The 9,700-nt window shown below is 40.8% G+C and overlaps 1 pseudogene; it reads left to right on the forward strand.

Annotated features, from left to right (window-relative positions):
* Positions 1-660: 660 nt before the first annotated feature.
* LOC143964629 (5S ribosomal RNA) lies at positions 661-779 on the forward strand (annotated as a pseudogene).
* Positions 780-9,700: the final 8,921 nt, after the last annotated feature.

The raw sequence follows: 9,700 nt of genomic DNA on the forward strand, positions 1-9,700 counted from the left end.
TCTTTTTTCGTATGGAGGCAATCCAAATCAGTCATCTCCATCCTACAAGGAGGGGAACTTCTGGCGTCAATCAACATCAAAGATGGATACCTCCATATGCCTATCTCCTTGCTCACTAGTAATATCTAATTTTCAAGGTGGAAAATCTTAATTTTCAGTGTGTAGCTCTGCTTTCCAGTCCAGTTACTGCACCTTGAGTGTTTACAAAGGTTCTGGCTCCTCTTCTAGCCAGATTAAGGGCCCAAGGTATAACGATTATAGTTTACCTAGTCGATCTGTTCTTGATAGACCTGCTTAGACCAAAGTATGGTCACCACATTTAACTACCTAGAATATCTAGGTCGGATTTTCAACCTAGGAGAAATCTTCTTTAAAACCATGAAGAAGGCTACAATACTTGGGTCCGATCATAGATACACCCAGACAAAGATCTTATCCCAGGCAAAGATCAGCACCATAAAGGAACTTATTTAGGTGGTCGAAGCAAGATACATTTCTTCTATTCAACTTTGCATGAGGTTGTTGGGAAAGATGGTGGCGTCATTCGAAGCCGTTCCTTATGTTCCTTATGCTGAGTTTCTTTCGAGACTGCAAAACTGTATCCTATCGGCTTGGAACAAAGGGTTCAAGCTCTACATTCCCAATGTGTCTGACTCCATAGCCTTTGGCCACATCACTCTGATAGCGCCCGATCTCATCTGATCTTGGAGGCTAAACAGGGTTGAGCCTGGTTAGTACCCAGATGAGAGACCACCTGGAAATACCAGGTGCTGTAGGCTGGGTGTGCCAAAACCTCAGTTTATGGTTAATATCCAAACATCTACTAAGCAAAATCTTTCCTTCAGTTACCTGGGAAGGGATAACAACACATGCCAACCTTTTTTGTTTAGGTGGGGAACAGTCCTGGAAGAGGCAACTGTCCAAGAGAAGTGGCCCAAATCAGAAATGGCCTTGAATTTTAGAAATTCAGGCAGAGCTCTTGATCCTGAGGGCCTGAACGTTCAGTTTACGGTATTGTCATGCCAGGATTCAATCCGACAATGCCACAGCAATGGCCTATATTAATCACCAAGGGAGCACAAGAAGTTGTGTGGCCCAGAGAAAGGTGAATCAGATCCTATCTTGGGCAGGAAACAACGTACTTTGCCTATCGGCAGTCTTCATTCTAGGAATAGAAAATTGGCAGGCGGATTACTTGAGACGCCAGCAGTTGTTCCTGGGAGAATGGTTCCCTCACCCGATATCTTCCTGTCAATATGTCAAAAATGGGGGATCCCAAACATAGATCTGTTTGCGCCCAGGTTCAACAAAAAAATCAACACCTTTGTGTCAAGAACAAAGGATCCGCTAGCATGGGAAACAGATGCCTTGCTATTCCCGTGGAATCGGTTCTCACTGATTTATGCATTCCCTCCTATTCTTCCTGCGTCAACGACTTCTATGCAGAGATCGTAAAGATGGCAGTAGGGGACCCATGGACCCTACCATCACGGCCAGGCCTTCTCTTGCAAGGTCTGGTGTTCCATCCTACTTTACAAACACTAAAATTAACGGTCTGGCTATTGAGAACCACACTCTGGGCTGTCAGGTTCAGTAGTTTCTACCTTGGTTAATACAAGGGAGCCGGCCTCCATAATTATATATTATGGAGTCTAGGAAACATATGTCTCCTGGTGTGAAACCAGGAGTTGCACCCCAGGAAATAAGTCAAAGGTAGAATCCTTGACTTTCTGCAGATGGGGTGAGAAATAAGGCTGACCTTGAGTGCTTTCTAAGGACAGTTCTCGGCCTTATCGGTATTATTTCAACAACCACTTGCTTTGCATTTTTTGGTTCAGAACTTTATTCAGGGGGGTAACATGGCTTAATCTCCACTTAGGTAACCTCTGAACCCTTGTGATTTGAATTTAATTTTGTTGGCATTACAAAAAAGCCTTTTTTTGGGCCGATACAACATATTCCCTTGGTCCTTTTTTAACAATAATTTTTTCTGGTAACCATATCTGCTGCAAAAAGGTATCAAAATTGTCTGCTCTTTCTTGTAAAGAGCCATATTTTTATTGTTCACAAAGATACAGTAGTATTGCGTCCTCATCCTAACGTTTTACCGAAGGTAATATCAGGTTTTTATCTAAACCAAGATATTGTTCTACCTTCATTTTTCCAGAACCCTGTTCTATGGAAGAAAAATCCCTACATTCTCTTGATGTGGTGAGAGCAGTCAAAGTCTACTTAAAGGCGACTGCTCAGATTCGGAAAACTGATGTTTTGTTTGTGTTGCCTGAAGGTCCTAAAAGAGGACAGGCAGCATTGACATCTATTATTTCTAAATGGATTCGACAAGTAATCGTTCAAGCTTATGGTTTAAAGAGGTAGTTCTACCCTCTCAAATCAAAGCGCACTCCTCTAGGGCTGTTAGTGCTTCGTGGGCAGTGCATCACCAAACCTCCATGACTCAATTCTGCAAGGCCGCAACTTGGTCTTCAATCCATACATTTACCAGATTCTATCTGGTGGATGTAAAAAGACATGAGGATGTCGCCTTTGGGCGCAGTGTACTGCAGGCAGCAGTATAAATCCTCTGATCTCATGGTGCCCTACTTTGGTTGTGTCTCCCTCCCCTCAGTTGGAATTGCTCTCGGACAACGCACATAGTAATTACTATGGCTCTGTGTCCCATGATGTACAGTTAAAGAAAATAGGATTTTTATAACAGCTTACCTGTAAAATCCTTTTCTTTTGAAGTAAATCACAGGACACAGAGGTCCCGGCCCTCTCTCTAGTATTGCTTTACTACAAAAAAAGTGTCTTTAAGTGGTTAAACTTCCAGACCGAAGTTCATTCCTTTGATCTAAGAACAAAAAGTTACAATGTTTAAAGTTATCTACTAGCACAGACAATGTTGTGAAAAACTTGGCAGGCTGCCTGTTTTTTTTCTTTGGACAGCTGAGTGAGCAGAGAACTCTCTACACTTGTTACATGAATGAATTGGGAAGTTCTGCATAGAGATCATGAAGAGGGTTGAATCGAGATCACGATTTTTTAACAATTAATCATGCAGCTCTAGTGTGCCTTAGGCTGGCCACAACAAAAGCCCACTCCAAAATTGTTCAGTTTTATCACACGGCATAATGCCACAGGGAGCGTGCAATTGGCATGCTGCCTGCAGAAATGTCCTCCGGAGCTGTTGTCCTTGAATTAAATGTTTATGTCTCTACCATAAGCTGTCTCCGAAGGCGTTGCAGAGAATTTGGCGGTATATCCAACCGGCCTCACAACCACAGACCACGTGGAACCACACCAGCCCATGACCTCCACATCCAGCATCTTCACCTCCAAGACCCTCTGAGACCAGCCACCCAGACAGCTGCTGCAACAGTCAGTTTGCATAACCAAAGAATTTCTGCACAAACTGTCAGAAACCGCCTCAGGGAACCTATATAGTTACATAGTAGGTGAGGTTGAAAAAAGACATAAGTCCATCAAGTCCAATCTATGTGTGTGATTATATGTCAGTATTACATTGTATATCCCTGTATGTTGTGGTCGTTCAGGTGGTTATCTAATAGTTTGTTTAAACTATCGATGCCCCCCGCTGAGACCACCGCCTGTGGAAGGGAATTCCACATCCTTGCTGCTCTTACAGTGAAGAACCCTTCATGTAGTTTAAGGTTAGACCTCTTTTCTTCTAATTTTAATGAGTGGCCACGAGTCTTATTAAACTCCTGAAAAGGTTTTATCCCTATTGTGGGGTCCCCAGTATGGTATTTGTATATTGAAATCATATATCCCCTCTCAAGCGTCTCTTCTCCAGAGAGAATAAGTTCAGCGCTCGCAACCTTTCCCATAACTAATATTCTCCAGACCCTTTATTTGCCCTTCTTTGTACTTGCTCCATTTCCAGTACATCCTTCTTGAGGATTGGTGCCCAGAACTGGACAGCATACTCTAGGTGTGGCCGGACCAGAGTCTTGTAGAGCAGGAGAATTATTGTTTTATCTCTAGAAGTCTTGTAGAGCAGGAGAATTATTGTTTTATCTCTAGAATTAATCCCACTTTAATGCATGCCAATATTCTGTTTGCTTTGTTAGCAGCAGCTTGGCATTGCATGCCATTGCTTAGCCTATCATCTACTAGGAACCCCAGGTCCTTTTCCATCCTAGATTGCCCCAGAGGTTCTCCCCCAGTGTATAGATTCCATTCATATTTTTGCCATTCAAATGCATTATTTTACATTTTTCTACATTGAACCTCATTTGCCATTTAGTTACCCACCCCATTAATTTGTTCAGATCTTTTTGCAAGGTTTCCACAGCTTAGTATCATCCACAAATACAGAGATTGAACTGTTTACCCCATCCCCAGGTTGTTTATGAACAAATTAAACAGGATTGGTCCCAGCACAGAACCCTGGGGGACCACACTACCCACCCCTGACCATTCCGAGTACTCCCCATTTATCACCACCCTCTGAACTTGCCCTTGTAGCCAGGTTTCAATCAATATACCCACCCTCCCTATGGTCCATGCCAACGGACCTTATTTTGTACAGTAAACGTTTATGGGGGAACTGTGTCAAATGCGTTTGCAAAATCCAGATACACCACATTTACGGGCCTTCCTTTATCTAGATGGCAACTCACCTCCTCATAGAAGGTTAATAGATTGGTTTGGCAAGAACGATTCTTCATGAATCCATGCTGATTACTGTTAAGGATACCGTTCTCATTACTAAAATCTTGTCTATAGTCCCTTATCATCCCCTCCAAGAGTTTACATACTATTGATACTATTGATGTTAGGATAACTGGTCTGTAATTCCCAGGGATATATTTTGGGCCCTTTTCAAATATTGATGCTACATTGGCTTTTCTCCAATCAGCTGGTACTATTCCAGTCAGTAGACTGTCAGTAAAAATTAGGACAATGGTCTGGCAATTACTTGACTGAGTTCCCTACGTACCCTCGGGTGCAAGCCATCTGGTCCAGGTGATTTATTAATGTTAAGTTTCCCAAGTCTAATTTTAATTTTGTCCTCTGTTAACCATGGCGGTGCTTCCTGTGATGTGTCATGAGGATAAATTCTGCAGTTTTGGTTACTGAAACTCATCTGCATGCTCATGGTCCTCAAGGGGGCCTCGACCTGACTGCAGTTTGTCGTTGTGACCGACTTGAGTGGGCAAATGCTCACATTTTATGGCACATTGGAGAGGTGTTCTCTTCACGGAGAATCCCCGTTTTCACTGTACAGGGCAGATGGCAGACAGCGTGTATGATATCCTGTGAGTGAGCGGTTTGAATGCACAGAGATACAATGACAAGATCCTGAGGCCCATTGTTGTGCCATTCATCCATGACCATAACCTCATTTTGCAGCATGATAATGCACAGCCCCATGTTGCAAGGATCAGTTCACAATTCCTGGAAGCTGAAAACACCCCAGTTCTTCCATGGCCAGCATGCTCACCGGACATGTCACCCATTGAGCATGTTTGGGATGCTCTGGATCGCTGTATACAACAGCATGTTCCAGTTCCTGCCAATAGCCAGCAAATTCGCACAGCCATTGAAGTGGAATGGACCAACATTCCACAGGCCACAATCAACAACCTGATCAACTCTATGCAAAGGAGATGTGCTGCACTGCGTGAGACAAATGGTGGTCACACCAGATACTGACTGGTTTTCGGACACCCCCAATATACTGCACATTTTAGAGTGGCCTTTTATTGTGGCCAGCCTAAGGCACACCTGTGCAATAATCATGCTGTCTAATCAGCATCTTGATATGCCACACCTGTGAGGTGGACGGATTATTGCGGCAAAGGAGAAGTGCTCACTAATACAAATTTAGACAGATTTGTGAACAATATTTGCGAGAAATAGGCTTTTTGTGTACATAGAAAAAGTCTTAGATCTTTCAGTTCATCTCATGATAAATAGGGGCAAACACAAAAGTGTTGCATTTTATAATTTTGCTCATTGTAGAAAAATAAATATTTTGGCCGGACTTCTTTAAAAAAAAAAAAAAAAAAGTATACGTCTACCTTAATGTATATATTAAGTTGGCCTTATATACATGTCACAGCAAAACTTTTAAAGACATGCAAAATGATAAATGAGTTGTCATAGTTCTCAATCATGAGCGTCAGGGACATCTGTTGCAATGAAAGTTTAAACAATAATGTTTTTCTTTTAATTCTTGGTATTCTATAGATTTTTTTTCTATCAAACATTGAAGTGTGATATATGTTTACTGCATCACGAAGGATCTAAAATAATTTAAATATAAGAAATTGTTTTCTCTAGATATTCATTTGTCATTTGCCTTGACTTGTTCCATTTACCTAATCTGATTTAATGTACACAGAGTTATACATTTGTTCTTGGCAGGGACTGACCTAAATGTTGCTGCATAACATCCCCAAAAATCTAAGCTGCAGCTGCACATAAACAGCAGCTCACAGTCTCCGCTCTTCTAGGAAATCACGCCCATCTAATTAAGCCATATGTTGGCCAGATACATCGGCTGGCCTATGATAACATCACTTATTCTGAGCATTGAATTAGCAGGATGAATAAATATGACTTGCGATGTTAATAAAAATGTTTTCTTTCTAAGAAATGCTAGTTAGTGTTGGGAAAGTGCCACCCCTGAAATCCTAGGGAAGATGTTTCCATGAAGTCTTTAAAGAGTAGAGTCTAAAAACATCTTGACTTATCAAAGGAGAGGGAGCAAATGGTCTGTAAAACACAGAAGACTTAAGCCTCATACAAGCGATTGGATTTTCTGACGGGAATTGTGTGATGACAGGCTGTTGGAGGAAAATCCGTTTGTATGCTCCATCGAACAATTGTTGTCGGATTTTCCACGGACAAATGTTGGATAGCAGGTTTTTAAATTTTCCGCAGACAAATGCCTGTTGTCTGATTTTCAAAAGTCTAAAGTACAAACACGCATGCTCGAAAACAAGATCGAGCCAGTAGCGGTCGGTCTTGGAAACTAGCATTCGTAATGGAGAATTAATATTTGTGACGTGGCAAATTATGAAATCTCGAAATACAGCGCACATTCTCTTCTTCTTTAATGGGATAATATGAAGCTGCTTTGCTGGTAAAACTGATGGCATTATTGCAAACAAATTTTCAAAGGCTTTTTTTTCTAGTGATATCAAGAATAATATTATTATGCTTTTTGTTTTGTTTTTTTGGGCAAGTTACCACAACACCATTATCCCGTAGTTTTTAAGATCAAAGATACAAGTATGTTGGTGTCCCTTGTCAATTTTACTGTGTATTTTTTTAAATGTAACTGCCTACTCCCAAACTGTCATTTGAAGTAAAACACATAGCCAAGTATTATTTTCCACAATTTTTTTTTGTGCATTAAAAAAAGAAAACAAATACAATTAGACATGCTATCTGCCAATAGAATTTAACCAAAAAGTGCATTCTATGCATCCAAAAATATAGAAAATATAACAAATCAGATCATTATTATTCGACCAAAAAAAATAAAAAATAAAAGCCTCATGCATGTGTCCTGCTTCTTAATATAGGGGGTCAACAATGCCAGAGTTTGTGAAAGCAGGGGTCTGTCATCCGAAGATAATTTCCGAAAATCATCTGGATTATTCTCCTGGAGCTCCTGCAGCAAAGACATATGAAAAAATCGGTCACGATTAATAAAGCAACCAATTTTTGGTCCAAGAAATTTCTCCTCCTGTTCCTGGACTGGACTTGGGTCAAAGCAATAAGTCCAAGGCCAATAATAAATAACATGTTATCTCCTCCAATTCTGCAACATGGCTGGTTGAGGAACGGCCATTCAGAAATTAACTGAAAAGCACAAAATGAACAGCGTGAACTGAAAAGCTCAAAATGAAAAACGAGAACTGAAAAGCATAAAGCAACACTCACCAAACTTCTACTAATACGAAATTAGCAGAAGGAGCCCAAAGGGTGACGCTAAAGAGCTGAATAACCACGTAGTACATCACAACGTTTATGTTTGTTGGCCGACAACTCCTTGCCATTTGTATGCAAGACAAAATCCAGGCACATGCCTTTGGACAAAAGTCTGAGGTTTTGTCTGTGGAAAATCCGATCCTGTGTACGAGGCTTAAGCGTGAAAGAAAGATTATAGAAGATCGCATCTGGGAAACCATGTTTTTTAATTCACTTTAGTCCACACGTTAACTGGGTATTTCAGTATTCAAGCACATACAGTAGTCTAACGTCATGGAGTCTAAAGAAGGGCATATTATAGTGAGCGATGGAGAAGCCAAAGCAGAAATATGAATCTGCAGCAGCAGCACCCACTCCCACACAGCCCCATCAAATAAAGGACCTCCTTTCCTGAGAAGAAGAAGGTTGCCATTGCTAACTTCTCATTCTACTGCTGCTACTTGCCTGGCTGTCATGTGGACACTCTTAATTGAATCTATTGAACCTCTTATTCTGAACAAGTATGTAGAAACTTTTTCTGATGTTATCAGTCAATGGGGTTGGTTTACTAAAGGCAAATAGGCTGCACAAATTGCAAGGGAATTTGCACTTAACTTAACCAAAAATTATGAAAATTCACTTTACAAAGAATACCCAATCATGTGTAAGGAAAATTATTATTATTATTATTATTACTATACACAATTTATATAGTGCCAACAGTTTCCGCAGCGCTTTACAATGTAGAGGGGGGACAGCACATTTTACAGAACAGTTCAATACAGAAGGGACAGGAGAGCCCTGCTCATAGAGTTTACATTCTAAAGGGAGAGGGTGGTGGTACAAAAGGTAATAGATGCAGGGAGTGATTTGATGAATTGAATAAACACAAATGGAAATATAGGAATATGAAAATAAAGGAAAATGAAAAATATAGTTTTGCTTGCTTCTTATTGGATGATAAAAGTGAACAACTTCATCACATTCACAGAGCGTAATTTCTCTTGAAAAGTGCAAATTCCCATGCAAAGTCAAAAGCCGATTTGCCTTTAGTAAATCAACCTCAAAGGCTCATAAAATACAAATGTCAAAGGGTCATTATTACAACCAAGCAACTAGCATTTAAGGAGTAAAGAGTAAGAGCTGGCCACAGATGATTAAAAAAAAAAAAACGGATTCCTCTATCTACACAATCCAGATGGATGCGGGAATTCTCCATGCTGTGTTATTGTATTCCTTAGAGTGGGACTCTTCAGTGGGAGTTTAATCACTAGCTTGACTCTTCTCAAATGAAAATAGCCATAGATGTATAAAAATGTGGCCAGTCCCTGCTGAACCAGCCAAATTTCGATACATCTTTCCATCATGCCCAAAAACAAGGTGAGTATGGTCAGCCTCTGCATGGCCCACAAACAACAATGGCCAGGTGTTTAAGCGCATGACTCAAGTAATGAAGGAAGGACGAGGTTAACATCTTATGAGCCTCATCAGTATTGCTTTTTCCACTATACCTTTTCCAGGGGAGTTGCTCTTCCTCACTGGTCAGACCAGGCCACTGAGTGACTCAATTGCCAGTGGTAGAATTTCTTATCTGACATCACTCTAAAAATAAATGGGCCAGGTTCTAAACATCCAGAAACATGTTAACAAAGGCAGCTCTCCTGCCCTTTATTTCTGAAGGTTTTGGACCTGACAAATTCCTCTTATGTATTTGAGCTTGGCAGTTCAAAGTGTTGGGAAAATGATAGGGAAC

This window comes from Lithobates pipiens, unplaced genomic scaffold (assembly GCF_037356315.1).
Source record: "Lithobates pipiens isolate NorthernLeopardFrog02 unplaced genomic scaffold, aLitPip1_a1.2 Scaffold_8, whole genome shotgun sequence".
NCBI classification, from domain to species: domain Eukaryota; kingdom Metazoa; phylum Chordata; class Amphibia; order Anura; family Ranidae; genus Lithobates; species Lithobates pipiens.